Source organism: Mustela nigripes, chromosome 17 (assembly GCF_022355385.1).
Source record: "Mustela nigripes isolate SB6536 chromosome 17, MUSNIG.SB6536, whole genome shotgun sequence".
Taxonomy (NCBI): Eukaryota; Metazoa; Chordata; class Mammalia; order Carnivora; family Mustelidae; genus Mustela; species Mustela nigripes.
The window spans coordinates 43618049-43634735 of record NC_081573.1 but is presented as its reverse complement, the minus strand read 5'-3'; the positions used below and the strand labels follow the sequence as shown (position 1 = coordinate 43634735).

At 36.7% G+C, this 16687-nt stretch overlaps 1 protein-coding gene across 2 annotated transcripts in view; it reads right to left on the bottom strand.

Annotated features, from left to right (window-relative positions):
- Positions 1 to 16687, bottom strand: part of NFAT5 (nuclear factor of activated T cells 5) — a 115648-nt gene that overhangs the window by 67876 nt on the left and 31085 nt on the right. The gene's annotated exons all lie outside the window — the stretch shown is intronic.

Here is a 16687-nt window from a genome sequence, read left to right as displayed (position 1 = left end):
CCTGGGATCATGACCTGAGCTGAAGGCAGACGCTTAACCGACTGAGCCACCCAGGCATCCCTATCTTTTATTGTGTTCATATATCTTTTTAAGGTACTTTATAATCACTGTCCATAAATTTATGTTTATATCTACTATTTTAAAAATTCTTTTATAATTATAATTATTATATTATTATATGGTTTGGGGCACAAATTAATTCTCAAAATATCTTGTAAAGGTAGTAGAATCAATGTTGGAAGGAACTTCCAACTTAGAATCATATGCTCATTTTCAAAAGAGTTTAAGGAACTTGCCCAGTATTCCAAGAAATCCAACATTCCAACAAATAAAAAAGACTATTTATTAATCATTTGCATGAGGGATTAAAAAACAAAGGTAGCTCTCTAAGACATTTTATCCTTGATAACAAACAATACTTTTAGTTTACTGATCACTGAATATATATATACTTTAATCCTTCCAATTAATCTTTGAATTATGTATACCAACTTTGACATGGATAGGTGTAAGGAAGAATGGCCTGAAAGAAAGCTAAAACTACAAGTTTTACAATTAAATGATCTTTATTCGCAGCACAGAATCAACTGAAAATTGTCTTTTGAAAAACTCTAATACCTAACACTTGGAGAACCTAATTAAAACAGAAATGCCACTATCATAGGATATTGGTTTTAAAACAATAATCTTTCTCAATACATGCCGAGAATAAGACTTCCTTATGCATAAAAGAGAAACATACTCAAGTCCTTCCTTTTTGTCCAAACAAACCAAAAGAAAATATGAAAATAAAAACAGCTTAGATGAAAAGAGAAAGGATCTATCAAAATAGATTTCCATCAGGAAAAAAAAAAAAGTCCTAGTAATAGCCCATCACCAATAGCACTTTACTAGTTTAGTAAGTATTTCTCCACTTCTTTAATTATTAAATAAGTCAAAGCAAAACAAAACTGTGTGGGTTGAAACACTCTACCTTTCCCAAAGAAGCGTATAAAATTGAATCTATATGAGAGGTATAAAAGCAATGTTAATAAAAATACACTGTAAAGTAATTAAATATTAAGTAATTAATTATAAAGTAATTAAATACTTATTATATCTTAGCTCTCCGCACAATCTACCCCCAAAAACAAACAAAGTAACATGCAAGGTAAATTAGAAGGAAGCATGGACTCATTCCTTCATCAAAGGTATTTTCTGATTAACTGACTCAAGTGTTCGGAAATTAAAGAAGTCCGAAATTTTATCATATCTACCCAAGGGAAGAAGCATTTAATACAGTCATTACCATCATAGGCTCTGATTTCACACATAACTGGGTTGGCTCTGTTACTCCAAACAATCTCTCTAAGACTTAAATCCTCATTTAAATTTTTCTTTTGCCCCCTTATCTTGAAGAAACTCTCCCCAAGCTATAATTGTACAACCCAACCACATATACTGGCCTTCCTCTTAAATCTGCTTCCCATAAGACATAAAAAGATTATAGGAATGTAAATTATGCTGTTAATACTGAAGTCATTTACTCCTAAATTCAATCCAAATTACAGTTTTATAGTATTCACTACCCAATGAAAGATCTCCTGAACAAGACCATAGATACTTTAAAATCCATGAAATTGAGGGGTGCCTGGGTGGCTCAGTCATTAAGTGTCTACCTTCAGCTCAGATCATGATCCCAGGGCCCTGGGATCGAGTCCTACATCGGGCTCCCTGTTCAGTGGGAAGCCTGCATCTCCCTCCCCCACTTCCCCTGCTTGTGTTCCCTCTCTTGCTGTGTGTCTCTCTGTCAAATAAATAAATAAATAAATAAATAAATCCACGAAATTGAAAAATTGTCCTAAGTTGGTACTAACCACTTCATGTTAAGACATTTTATCTATTTTCCTTGTGTTATCTTTTAAACTAGTTAAATAAGGAAGGAATGAAATTCTAGGTTTATAAGCACATACTATGAAGACCAAGACCAGGAAATCCATAATGAAAAGGCAGTTTCTTGAGGAAAGACTTCATTAGAAAACAAAAGTAAAATCACTTCTAGATTTCTTTCTTTCTTTTTTATTTTAAAGAAGAGAGTGAGAATGGACACAAGCTTTCTTTTTGGGATGGTAAAAATGTTCTAAAATTGGATTATGGTAACAGTTACACAACTCTGTAAATAAACTAACCACTACTGAATTTGTATATTTTAAATGAGTTAATTTCATGATATTTAAATTATACATCAGTAAAGATGTTTCCAGAAAGAAAGAGAGAGAGAGAGAAAGAAATAGAACAAGTACAAGTGAAATTGCACAAGAGCAAGATATGTCTCTCACTGTTCCTAATAAACCTCTGGGTAAAAATATCTCTTCACATAGCTTCTATTTGTGAAAAGTGAAATTATGAAGGCCAAGCTGCACACTAATCTAAATTTGCTTTTTTAAGGCTCTTCTATTAGAGGTCAGGAAAATGCCACAGATATAGTTATCCTAAATTCAGTAAAATATCTGACGAAAATCTTACAAAGTTCTCATAACCACGATGAAGAAAGGTAGGCTTAATAAAACAGATGACTCTGAGCAACAGCACCCAAAAATGTATGGGTTCAACCTGGAAGGAGGTGGTTACTACATCAAATTTGCAAATAACATAGGCTTAAGAGATCAAATTTGCGAATTACATAGGCTTAAGAGAGATATATTGTGCTTCATAATTCATCACAGACTATACCACACCGGAATATCTACCCAAAGGAATAAGTGAAATTTAGTTAGGATTAATGTAACAGTTGGTAAAAATTGTTCCTGTACAATGTACTGAAAGGCACTTTCTCTTTTTTTAAATTGAGAAATAATTTTGCTTTTGCTTTTGTTTTCTTTTTTCTTTTCTTTTTCTTATTTTAAATAGGCTCCATACTGGGTGTGGAGCCCAATGTGGGGCTTGAACTCATGACTGTGAGATCAAGACCTGAACCAAGATAAAGAGTTAGATGCTCAACTGACTAAGTGACCCAGGTGCCCCTTTATTTTAAGTAAACTCTATGCCCAGCATGGGGCTTGAACTCACAACAAGGGTCCCATGCTCCACCAACTAAGCCAGCCAGGCACTGTTTTCTAAGGGATTCTTTCCCTGGTCGACCAGGATTGAAGTGATTATTGTCTTATCTATGTTTTCTATTTATGTTGCTAATAATTTATGCATTAATGTTTAACCAACTCACTTAACAGTTCATTATTAATTTCAGTTGACCAAAATCCCAAGTAAGTGCACTGCTTAAATATCTTTGTAGTAGAATTAGGACAGGTATGAAATAACTTTATGAATAAATAAACAACTTTGTTATCTGTAACAATACAAATAACTTTGTTATTAATAACTTTTGTTATTCGTTACTTGTAACAAATAACTTTATTAAGAGAAAAAATTTTTTGAAGATTTTATTTATTTATTTGACAGAGATCACAAGTAGGCAGAGAGGCAGGGAGAGAGGAGGAAGCAGGCTCCCTGCTGAGCAGAGAGTCCAATGTCAGGCTCAATCCCAGGACCCTGAGATCAGACCTGAGCTGAAGGCACAGGCTTTAGCCCACTGAGCCACCCAGGCGCCCCTGTTAACAGAAATTATTAACATAAGTATATGAAAACTAGGCAGAAAGGGAAACAAGCTCAGAAGATCAAGAGTGTCTTACGTGGGTACAATACTGTAGAGCCTAGGGCTATTAGGAAGAAGGAAGAAATGGAGGAATTAAATGATTTTCAGATTCTGAAAGCAAACCAGTGTTTCCCAGTGTTGGGTGGAAAGGAGAACAATGTAAAAATGGGCTGACTGGCTGGTTTGTTTGCTTGGTCATTCAGTAAACTCTAATTGATCCATTTATGTCACTGATTATTTTCTGGGACAATTTGGTCTTTTATTCTTCAACACTGGCTATGAGTTGTTGCACTATACTGCATCAAACTCAAAGTAGACAGAAATTGTATCCTGACGGCACAATGCAGTGAAAGAGAAGGGAGAAATTGATAACTTAATGGTGCAGCTTTTTTTTTTTTTTAAATTTTCTCAGTTGGGAAAAATGTTCCCTAACCACTGATAATCCAAATTCCATTGTCTACTGTATCGTTCTGTAAGTTCTTCAGTCCCAAGAAAAGGTGAAAAGACCTCAAACCCTCACACCCTCTCATTTTCCCCAGAAAGGATCTAGGGAGACAAAACATAGGAAACACTTGAAAAAAGGCAAGTTTTTCTTGCTCTCTCTCAGCAAAATAATATTAATAATACAATTATCATTTATTAAGTTTTTGGGGATGACTCTGGCACTGTGGAAAGCTCATTATATACATTTTAACTTAATTGCAAAACAATCCTGTGAGGTAGGTTTTACAAATAAAGACTCTGAACACTGTGCAACAGTAAAAAATGAAAAACAAACATGATACAAAAAAAGAAAGAAACGATAAATGTAAAGTTCATTAGGACAAAGGTTTCCTTTGATGGGGAGAAAGGAGACAGAACAGAGGAGGAACTGAAAGAAACTGGGCTAGACAGTGGCTCATAGATGTTCTTTTACAAAAAAATACAAGAAATCAGTAAATACAAAAAAAATTAAGATTATGCATGGATAGTGTGTAGCTTCAAAGACTTGCTATAAGATGATCTGCTAAAAAGAACTCTGCAACTTATCAGTCCTTTGTTGGCATTTGTGTCCTTACCTAACCCCTCTTGACCTGACAGCTAGCATTCAATGTTCAACTGCATTAGGGTTAGAAACTAAAGACCAACTTTGTCAGAGAGCCCACTTACTTTTTATGACTTTTCTGAAAGCTTTCTTACTATTTACAGGTAACAAAATAAATAAAAGTTGTACACAACTAATACTACTGATTTAACTGCATGCAGAGATAAATGCTAAAAAGACAGGAGGAAGGAAATAAATTAGAAATAAATTGTTTCTTTTTAACTATCAAGCAAGCAGCCATAAGTGAAAATACCTGTGGTAAAAAGGGTATTACTTTGTTCTGGGAATGCTTTAAAATTTAACAAAAAATAAACTAAGGATTCAGCAGAGATACTAGTTATTGAAATAATGACTGCTTCCTATAACAGATGCACATACTATAATACTGAAAAATCCATTTATAAACATTTGTACCTTATTTTAAAAATTGGGTAAATACAAAGCTAGTATAGCACCTCAGAATTAAAAGACTTTCAAAAACTCCTTGCAAATGGCTTGGGAACTAATTGCCTTACCCTTCCATCCCTCTATTAACTATCTCAAAAAGCCAGTGAATCCCACAGCTATGGTTTCATGTCAGACATTCTATAACAAAATGCCTGGAACCTCCACTGTGCCAACACAGTTCTGCAATGAAGAGAGACAACATTCATTCTGTTATAAACACTTCAGGCTTGACAGTCATCATACTTGGCATCTCCACTGGAAAAATGTACGGGCAGCGGGTCTACTGGATATTTGGTTTCTAAAAGAATATAAAGTTATGAATAGCTAGTAGGTGATGCTCTTTTTTAATGAATTTTTCTCATCTAAGTTCAAGTCAATTAATAGTTTGCTGTCACATATTTGCTTAATCATATCACTTCTTCCTGAATATATTTTATTACTGTTTTCCTAAAACAATCTGGTATTTTAAGGTATTTTAAATTTATACAGCAGTACAAATTATATCAATTGTGAAATAAGAAGACTAATTTGAATTCCACAATCATTTTAATATAACACATATTTTTCTAGTACATATTACTTTTCACCTAAAAATTATTTTCATAGTAGTTTCTAAACACTTATGAACAGAATGGAGGATGCTTGGGTGGCTCTGCCAGTTAAGCAATTGCCTTCCACTCAGGTCATAATCCCAGGGTCCTGGGATCCAGTCCCACATTGGGCTCCTTGCTCACCAGGGAGCTTGCTTCTACATCTTCCTCTGCCTGCTGGTTCCCTTGCTTGTGCTCTCTCTCTCAAATAATAAAACCTTAAAAAAAAAAGAAAAGAAAAGAAATACAGAATGGAATATACTATTCAGCTAACCATTTTGGTTATCTAGATTCTGAATTTACTGAAACTATGAGTAAAGTCTGTCCTAGAAGAAATAAGACTTTAAATGTCATATCTATGACATAAACTATTGAGTAAAACATTTATGGCTATTTACAATTTCAAAGATCTTATAAGAATGCTTTTTCTTTTCTTTTTTTTTTTTTTAAAGATTTTATTTATTCATTTGACAGATAGAGATCACAAGTAGGCAGAGAGGCAGGCAGAGAGAGAGGTAGAAGCAGGCTTCCCGCTGAGCAGAGAACCCGATGCGGAGCTCGATCCCAGGACCCTGAGATCATGACCTGAGCCAAAGGCAGAGTCTTAACCCACTGAGCCACCCAGGTGCCCCAAGAATGCTTTTTCAATAGAGCTTTAAGAACTGTGGAGTTTGGACAGAGTCAAACAGGGATATGAGGAGGATCCAGGGCTGGTGTCAGAACCCTACTTGGGTGAGGAGGGTATCTATGGGGATAGTGAGGGAAGTAGGTAGCATGGGATTTCAGAGCTAAAACAGGGTGAAGGGGAAGAGAGAGAGAAGAGATAGCCAAGTGCAGAGTCTAAGAAACGTAAGGAAATTATCTGCAGCCTAGTGTGTGCTATCAGAGCCATAAGCTGTAATGTACATACACTTAAAATTGAACTGAATGTTTACAAAACCAAAACTGAATAAACATCTCTTTCACTGCCTAACAGCTAACCATATCATATAACCTTATATTTTAGTTATTCCTTTTTAAACTAAAATAACCATGTACTTATCAATGCATGTAATAATCTATCAAAAAGAAATAAGTAGAATTAATATATTATTTTATCTATATTGTGTTTTTAATCCTGAAAAGACAGTTAATAAATGATGATTTCCTTGCTTATTTGTTTTTTTGTTTATAAAATTTTATTTATTTAACAGAGAAAGACACTGTGAGAGAGGGACCACAAGCAGGGGAAGTGGGAGAGAGACAAGCAGGCTTCCTGTCAAGCAGGGAGCCTGACACAGGGCTCGATCCCAATCAGGACCTGAGCTGAAGGCAGCCACTTAGTGACTGAGCCACCCAGGCACTGCCCCCCACAAAAAGCTCATTTATTAAGCACAGTATATTCTTTTAATTAAGCACAGTATTGAAATGTCAATTATGTGCCAGGCACGGTAACATAGTAAACAGAGTTCCTAACATCAGTGTTATTTCTGCATAGAAATAACACTGCATAGACCTTGCATTACGAAGTAGTTCAGAAGTTTTTTAAAAAAGAAAAACCTAATTTTGTCACCACTAATTCATTTTGTGTTCATTGGTACAGACACTAAAGTGACACGTGTCTGCTTTCAAATAGCTTATAGTCCAGTGAGGTAGATTGCAAGTACATAAATAATCAATCAGTACCAGACATAGGTATTATGTGTGAAAAAAGGAGAGATTAAATATAAAGAGAGCTGGCCAAGAATGGTATGAAATGAATGAATGAATATAGTTTTGTGAGATTAACCTAAAAGTCACATAAAAAGCATAGAACATTAGAGGTAGAAGTGATGAAAATAACCCTCGGTTTTTACAGAGAAGAAATTATATTTCTATTAGGTTATGACATGATTAGTATAGCTAAGATTGGTTTAAGGTAGATCTTCAACAGAATAGCTGGCTGAAAAGAGAAATCCTTTCCCCAGAATTTCTTTTCTTTTTTTAAAGATTATTTATTTATTTGACAGAGAGAGAGCACAAGTAGGCAGACTGGCAGGCAGAGGGAGCCGGAGAAGCAGGCTCTCCGCTGAATAGGGAGCCCAATGTGGGACTTGATCCCAGGACCCCGGGATCATGACTTGAGCTGAAGCCAGCCACCTAACTGACTGAGCCACCCAGGCGCCCCTCCCCAGCATTTCTATGTGATTAGAATAAAGGAATGAATATTGTGAACGAATGAGCAAATCATCTATTTTGACTGATTCTACCCAATCATATGATTTTTTTTTTTTTTTAGATTTTTAAAATTTATTTGCAGAGAGAGAGGGAGAGATTACAAGCAGGCAGAAAGCCAGGCAGAGAGAGATGGGGAAGCAGTTTCCCTGATGAGCAGAGAGCCTGATTTGGGGCTTGATCCCAGGACCCTGAGATCATGACCCGAGCTGAAGGCAGAGGCAATCAAGGTGTCCCCAATCACATGATATTAATTCTTGTTTCTATCCCCAAAATCTCAGTGAGGGAAAACAAAAATCTATCTAATTTTCCTTGTTATCACTACCAGAATGTTGTACCACTTTAACTAAAAGTCATATTTTCTGCAATATTTTCTACTCTAAATACCCTATTTCCCCTTATTTCATCTTCTAGTTTCTACCCTATGATCACCTAAACTACCATTTTCTTTCTTTCTTTTTTTTTAAACTACCATTTTCTTAATGAACAGATTAAAAACTATTTTTCAATTTTAGGGTCTTCATTTTCAGTGACTTAAAAAAAGTTATTTCCTATCAAGTTTCTTCTTCTGTATTCATGTAACATGAATTTTTTTCCTCCCTCAAGCCAATATTAAATAAATCAACAAGGCTCACTTTTTCCTCTCTACTCCACACAAGGATTATCAACAAACAAAATATCCAGACCTCATACTTTTAGAAGTAAGCTGATTGTTTAGAGATCAAAAATATCTGTCATTAGTGGCAAAAAACAAATGAGCAAGTTCATTACTTCTGCCTCTTAATTTGAGACAGTGGTAACAACAAGGAATATCAGAACTGCATTTGGAAATATGTATTTTTTTTCTCCTGAATGAAGATGCCCTGGGATTCCATCGCAGACTTACTGTATAAGGGTTTACAGTCGGCAGGATCATACCATGTGCATTTTTTAATAAAAATTTTATTTATTTATTTGACAGATAGAGATCACAAGTAGGCAGAGAGGCAGGCGGGGGTGCGGCGGGGGGGAGAAGCAGGCTCCCCGCTGAGCAGAGAGCCCGATGCGGGGCTTAATCCTAGGACCCCAAGATCATGACCTGAGCTGAAGGCAGAGGCTTTAACCCACTGAGCCACTAAGGCGCCCACAATGTGCATTTTTATAGAGTTCCACAACTGATCCTGGCAAAAAGAGCTATTACTTTAAAGCATGAAATTTCACCTCAAATATTCAGGCATGAATTTTTCTATTTATTTTTTTCCCCTAAACAGTAGAAAAGAATACTAACAAAGACCTGAATGATCCTCTACAGATTAAATTTTAAACCTTAAAGAGAAAGCAATTACATTTATATATCAAGAAAAGGAAATGAGTGTTGTCTATCCTTCCTGACTAAAATGACAACTACTATTTCACTTGGCAGTAGATAATTTTAGATATTTGATACTTAATATTTGATACAGGCAGACCTGAACAATACATAAAATAATAAAGCAAATTAGCACAGTTCTTATTATTTTGAACCTGACAGATATTAACTAGAATTACCTCTTATGGACAAAACCCAAAGATTCTCAATGAGTAACATTTTGACGGCATATGGTAGTCTTCCAGATCATCTACCTCCTGGCTACACTCTAAATACAAATAACATTTGTTATAACATGAAAGTTCAATACTTTGTTTCTTGCAAATAAAGAATAGCCTGATTTTGATGTAGTAACTAGATGTCACTTTACTGATCCATAAAGACACTTTTTATTAATTGTGATAATCATCTTCAGTTATCATTTACAACAGCAAATGAAAGGGTAGCTCATGCAATCTTTCCTGCCATGATGTGGTCCACAAACAGACAAAAGTAGAGAAAGAGCTCTAGAAAATTGAAAACTGCTCTAAAAATAAACTACATTTGATAACATTACAATTTAGAAATTATAAAGTACTTTTACATTTATAATCATAGTATTGATACATGTGAAAAGTGTCTTGACCATAAAGTTATGTATAAATAAAACAATTATTCCTTGGGCGCCTGGGTGGCTCAGTGGGTTAAGCCTCTGCCTTTGGCTCAGGTCATGATCTCAGGGTCCTGGGATCGAGCTCTGCATCGGGCTCTCTCAGCAGGGAGCCTGCTTCCCCCTCTTTCTCTGCCTGGCTCTCTGCCTACTTGTGATTTCTTTCTCTCTGTCAAATAAATAAATAAAGTCTTTAAAAAAACCCTCTAAAAAAGCCCATAATTATTCTTATTGAAAACTGCTCTAAAAATAAACTACATTTCATAACATTACAATTTAGAAATTATAAAGTACTTTATATTTATAATCATAGTATTGATTATATATGAAAAGTGTCCTGACCATAAAATATGTATAATAAAACATAATTATTAGAATCTTATAGGTCATAATTTCAGAATAGATTGTTTTTCAGTATTTTAACTTTTTATTAAAGCCTAATACATACATATAGTGAAGTAGATATAACTTAACTCTTGAGTTTGAAGAAATTTAAAAAGTGAACACACACATCATAACTACCACCCAGCTGATTAAGCATCTTTCATGCTTTGTCTCCGGTACCAGCCCTAGAACTAATCAATCTTCTAACTTCTATTACCATAGATTATAGTTTTGCCTATTTTTAAACTTTATATAATAAAAGAATCACAAAGGAGATATCCTTTTGTGCCTAGCTCCTCTCACTCAGCACTGTCTGGTGTTTATTGATAGAGCTTACAGCAGTTCATTCTTCTGCATTGCTATGTATTATTCTGTCTTTTGAATATTCTATAATTAATTCATTCTGCTGTTAAATGACTGAGTTGTTCATAGTTTCTACCTATTACAAAAATACTGCCATGAACCTTCTCACGTGCACATATATGTACTTCCCTCGGATACATACTTAGAGATAAAATTGCCAGGTCATAAGGTATGTGTACACTCAACTTTAGTAGATACTGCTAAATAGTTTCCCTAAGAAGTTGCATCAATACTCTCATCATCAATGTATGAAGTTCTGGCTACTCTACAAGCTCAGTCATAAAGAAGTGTTTTTATAATTTTTTTATAAGCCATCTTATAGAGATGGAGTGACACCACACTGTGGTTTTAATTTGATAACTAATGTTTTTGAGCACCTTTACAAATGCGTATTGGACATGTGGTTCTTTTCTTTTTTTTAAAAGATTTTATTTATTTATTTGACAGACAGAGATCATAAGTAGGCAGAGAGGCAGAGAGAGAGAGAGAGAAGGGGAAGCAGGCTCCCCACTGAGCAGAGCGCCTGATGTGGGGCTCGATCCCAGCACCCTGAGATCATGACCCAAACCAAAGGCAGAGGCTTAACCCACTGAGCCACCCAGGCGCCCCAGTTATCTTCTTTTTTGAAACAGCTGTTCAAGTCCAAATCTTATACCCGTATTTTAATTGGGTTGTCTTTGTTTTGTTTTGTTTTGTTTTTTTGAGAGAGTGAGAGAGAGAGCCCAAGCAGGAGCTGGTGGTGGGGGGTTGGGGGGGAGGGGTGTAGAGGGAGAAAGAGATATTCAAGCTGTGCTCAGCAACGATTCCTTGCTGAACACAGAGCCCAACATGGCCCAATCCCATGACCCCAAGATTATCACCTGTGCTGAAATCAAGAGTCAATCAAGGGGCCCCTGGGTTGTCCTTTTTTTTTTTTTAATTAATTTATGAGTATGTTATGTATTCTAAATACAGACCACATGTCAAATATACATATTGTAAATATCTTCTCCTATATGTGCCTTACCTTTCCACCCTCTTAATGGTATCTTTAATAAACAAAAGTTCTTAATTTTAATGAGGTTCAGTCTATCAATGTTTTCACTTGTGTTTAATGATTTTTATGTTCCACTCAAGAAATCTTTGCATATATCCCAAGAACATGAAGATATTCTATATTTTCTTCTAGCTTTTTTTTTTTTTGCTTTACCTTTCATATTTATATCCAACCAGAATTGGTTTTGCTGTATTATGAGGTTGAAGTCAAAGCTCACTGTCTTCCATATGGATATCAATTGATTCACCAAGGAATGTTTGTTTTCACTCCAAAAATGAAGTCTCAGAGACATTCTCTATTGGAAAGATGGGAGTAGACACAGTTTTCTCTACTCCTCCAAGTTCAGCTAAAAACCTGGACATTACATACATTTTTAAAGAACACACAGAAGAAGACTGAAAAATGGAGAAAAGAAGGCAGACCAGCTATGGATGGTGGGACCCAGGAATGATAGAGCAGTGGGTGCCTAGGTTTTCTTTTTGCCTCATGATGTTGGAGAGGCCAATAACCTGGGTGCAAACAACAGAATGGGTGCAATGACAATGGTCAAACAACAGAGACCACCAGTCATTTCTGGATCAGTTCTGACTTACTGATTTTTCTCACTATGAACTGTAATTTTCTGCTTCTTTCCATGACTAGTACTCTTCTATAAAATAAAACGAAATTTCAGGGGCACCTGGGTGGCTCAGTGGGTTAAAGCCTCTTCCTTCAGCTCAGGTCATGATCCCAGGGTCCTGGGATCGAGCCCCGCCATCCGGCTCTCTGCTCGGCGGGGAGTCTGCTTCCCCCTTTCTCTCTGCCTGCCTCTCTGCCTACTTGGGATCTCTCTCTCTGTGTCAAATAAGTAAATAAAATCTTTAAAAAAAATAAAAAATAAAAAATAAAACAAAATTTCAGAGTACCATGGCAATTTCTGATTGGATGCCAGACATTGAGAACTTTACCTTACTGTGGGCTGGATGTTTTTACATTCTTATAAATATTCTTGAGCTTTTGGGAGGGATATGATTAAGTTACTTGGAAACAGTTTGATCCTTTTAGTTCTTGCTTTTTTAAGCTTTGTTAGACATGACTAGAGCCTGTTCAGTCCAGGGTTCATTTTTCTTTACTACTGAAGCAAGACCCTTCTTAACACTACCTAATGTCCCCTGAATTAAAAGGTTTTCTAGTCTCTTTCTACTTTGTATTAGTACAAATGGGCATTATATCCAGACTTTTTTTGAGTTCTGAGCACTGTTCTAATCCCTCAGTTTTTCCTCAATCTTGCATAGTTTTTGCGAACACAGGTAATGATCACTACTCAAATGAATATTCAAAGGAGACCTTCTGCTGATCTTCAGAATTCTATGTTCATTTCCCTCCCTTCCAGTACTCCACCTGAGAACTGTAGCTATCTCAGCTTTCCCAGTCTCCTAGCTTTACCTCAACTCAGGAGACTGGTGGGCTCTACCTGGATTGCCTCTTTCTGCATCACCAGAGCCTAGAAACTATCTTCAAGGAGTAAGTCAGGGCACTTGTAGGGCTCATCTCGTTTGCCCTTCACCCCCTTACATTGTCACTGTCTTTCACTGTCTAAAGGTACATGTAAAGAGAACCAATATTTCATACATTTTATCTCTCTTTAGTTGCTTCAGGCAGGAGGGTAAATCTAGCCCCTATTACTCTATCTTGGCTAAAAGAAGTGATGCCATTGTAATTTTAACCGATATCAATATGTTCTTTGCTCAGAGAAGAAGAATAACAAATATCACCATGTTCTACTTGACAACCTTCAATAAATTTGAAGATGTTTCAGATTACTTAAGTAAATATTTGACCAAAATTATATGTGCCCTATGTAAAAGACACTGAGTTAATTAAGCCCATTGAAGTTTAAAGTACAAGATTTGAGTTTTAATCTTGTAAACATATAAACTTTGCACATAGAGACACATATAAATATACCTTTTGTATTTTTTTTTTCTTTTCAGCGTAACAGTATTCATTGTTTTTGCACCACACCCAGTGCTCCATGCAATCCGTGCCCTCTCTAATATCCACCACCTGGTTCCCCCAACCTCCCACCCCCCGCCCCTTCAAAACCCTCAGATTGTTTTTCAGAGTCCATAGTATCTCATGGTTCCCCTCTCCTTCCAATTTCCCTCAAGACCCTTCTCCTCTCCATCTCCCCTTGTCCTCCATGCTACTTGTTATGCTCCACAAGTAAGTGAAACCATATGATAATTGACTCTCTGCTTGACTTATTTCACTTAGCATAATCTCTTCCAGTCCTGTCCATGTTGCTACAAAAGTTGGGTATTCATCCTTTCTGGTGGAGGCATAATACTCCTTAGCGTACATGGACCACATCTTCCTTATCCATTCGTCCGTTGAAGGGCATCTTGGTTCTTTCCACAGTCTGGCAACCGTGGCCATTGCTGCTATAAACATTGGGGTACAGATGGCCCTTCTTTTCACTACATCTGTATCTTTGGAGTAAATACCCAGTAGTGCAATTGCAGGGTCATAGGGAAGCTCTATTTTTTTTTTTTTAAGATTTTATTTATTTATTTGACAGAGAGAGATCACAGTAGACAGAGAGGCAGGCAGAGAGAGAGAGAGGGAAGCAGGCTCCCCGCTGAGCAGGGAGCCCGATGCGGGACTCGATCCCAGGACCCTGAGATCATGACCTGAGCCGAAGGCAGAGGCTTATACCTTTTGTATTCTAACACAAGTGAAGATGCCAAAGAAATTAGACACAGGGGGCACCTGGGTGGCTCAGTTGGTTAAGCGGCTGCCTTCAGCTCAGGTCAGGATTCCAGGGTCCTGGTATTGAGCCCTGCATCGGGCTCCCTGCTTATCCCTGCTTAGCGGAGAACCTGCTTCTCTCTCTCCCTCTGCCTGCTACTCTGCTTACTTGTGCTCTCTATCTCTCTGTCAAATAAATAAATAAAATCTTAAAAAAAAAAAAAAGAAATTAAACACAGTAGTCTATGCCCTCAAAGAACTGAAAATCTAGTTAGAGGGGCGCCTGGGTGGCTCAGTGGGTTAAAGCCTCTGCTTTTGGCTCAGGTCATGATCCCAGGGTCCTGGGATCAAGCCCCGAATCAGGCTCTCTGCTCTGTGGGGAGCCTGCTTCCTCCTCTCTCTCTGCCTGCCTCTCTGCCTACTTGTGATCTTTGCCTGTCAAATAAGTAAATAAAATCTTAAAAAAAAAAAGAAAGAAAGAAAATCTAGTTAGAGTAAGGCCATATATATATTAAACATTTAGACAACAGGAATAGATTATACATTAATGGCAATGATTATAATTTAAAATCAGAGACAGGTGGCCAAAATCTTGAATAATCAATAAAAGTCTTGAAACATTCTGAGTCAGATCTAGTAATATAACTAGTACAAACCCATGGTAACACCAGTCTACAGCAGTAATCAATGATCATACACTCAGCCTCTAAAATCTAATTTTGGTTGTTCATAGCAGCAGGAGTGAAAACTAGGCTATTAAAATGTATACTTATGTTGTGGTGCCTGACTGGCTCACTTTGTGAACTGTGACTTTTGATACTGAGGTTGTAAGTTTGAGCCTCATGTTGGGTGTAGAGATTACTTAAAAATAAAAGCTTTTAAAAAATGTATACTTGGGCACCTGGGTGGCTCAGTGGGTTAAAGCCTCTGCCTTCGGCTCAGGTCATGATCCCAGGGTCCTGGGTTCGAGCCCCGCATCGGGCTCTCTGCTCAGCAGGGATCCTGCTTCCTCCTTTCTCTCTGCCTGCCTCTCTGTCTACCTGTGATCTCTGTCAAATAAATAAATAAATAAAAATCTTTAAAAAAAAAAAGTATACTTATATGATAGTACACCTATAAAATAAGACAACGGAACACTAAATATTTGTTGAATAAATAGTAATGAGTGCCTATTTTATAACCCTTCAACTTTACCACTCCTCTTTCCCTCTACACTCTCAGGACACAATGATCTTCAATTCTTCAGCCAAACACTTCTTGACTTTTATTTCTTTGCAAATGCTATTGCTTCTCCCTGAGACACTTACCTTACCAAAGCCCCTTTCAACAGTTACTTCTTCCCAAAAAGCTTTTCCTGACCATTCCAGTCTTAATTAAGTGCCCCTTCAATATTTCCTTTACCAGAATATTTATCATACACTGTTCCACAATTGCCAGCTAATCTACATGTATTTCCTATTAGACTATTTACATAACAAGGACAGTGGCTGTGTGAGTCCTCACTCTCAGCAATAGCACAGTGCATGGCACAAACAGACATCATTTGATGAGTGCATGAATGAACAAGAAAATAGAAGGAGTGGGAATATATAAGATTAATGACAGACCATATAAAAAATGAAAAGGCAGAAGGATCAGAACTAGAAAAGAAGCCAGGCAAGAAGCTACAGTCAGGGAAGAGTCTGAAGAGTGCAGTGTCAAAAAAAGAACAGTCTTGGGAGTGGACTGCCAAAAATGAAAATGCCTCATTCAGTTCAAGTAAGGAAAAACTCAGAAGAATGCATTTATTTGATGTGGCAAAAGGTATTTCTTGATACTTTTGCCAAAGAAGTATCAAGGGAGTGATGGGGAGAGAAGCCAGAAGGCAAAAGAGTTGAAGACCGAATGGAAGTTAGAAAGTAAATGCAGTGTAAGCAGAAATACAGACTATTATTTCACAAAGTCCTTCCAAAGACAAGGAAAAAAATACTTAAGGAGACAGGACCAAATAAATGGTTTATTTTATTTTATTATGTGGAAGAAGAAACTGTGTATGTTTGATAGTGTAAGGGAAATGGCCAGGCATAAGGAAAGTCTTGAAGATCTGAGAGGACATAAATTAGAGATTTAATTAAGAAAAATGCCATTAGGGTTTCACAATTGTAAAATCCTCAGTGGATCTCCTAGAGAATGCTTGCATGCTAACAAAGGGTTAAGGAACAACTGGGTGGTGAAGAAACTGAGATCAGTATA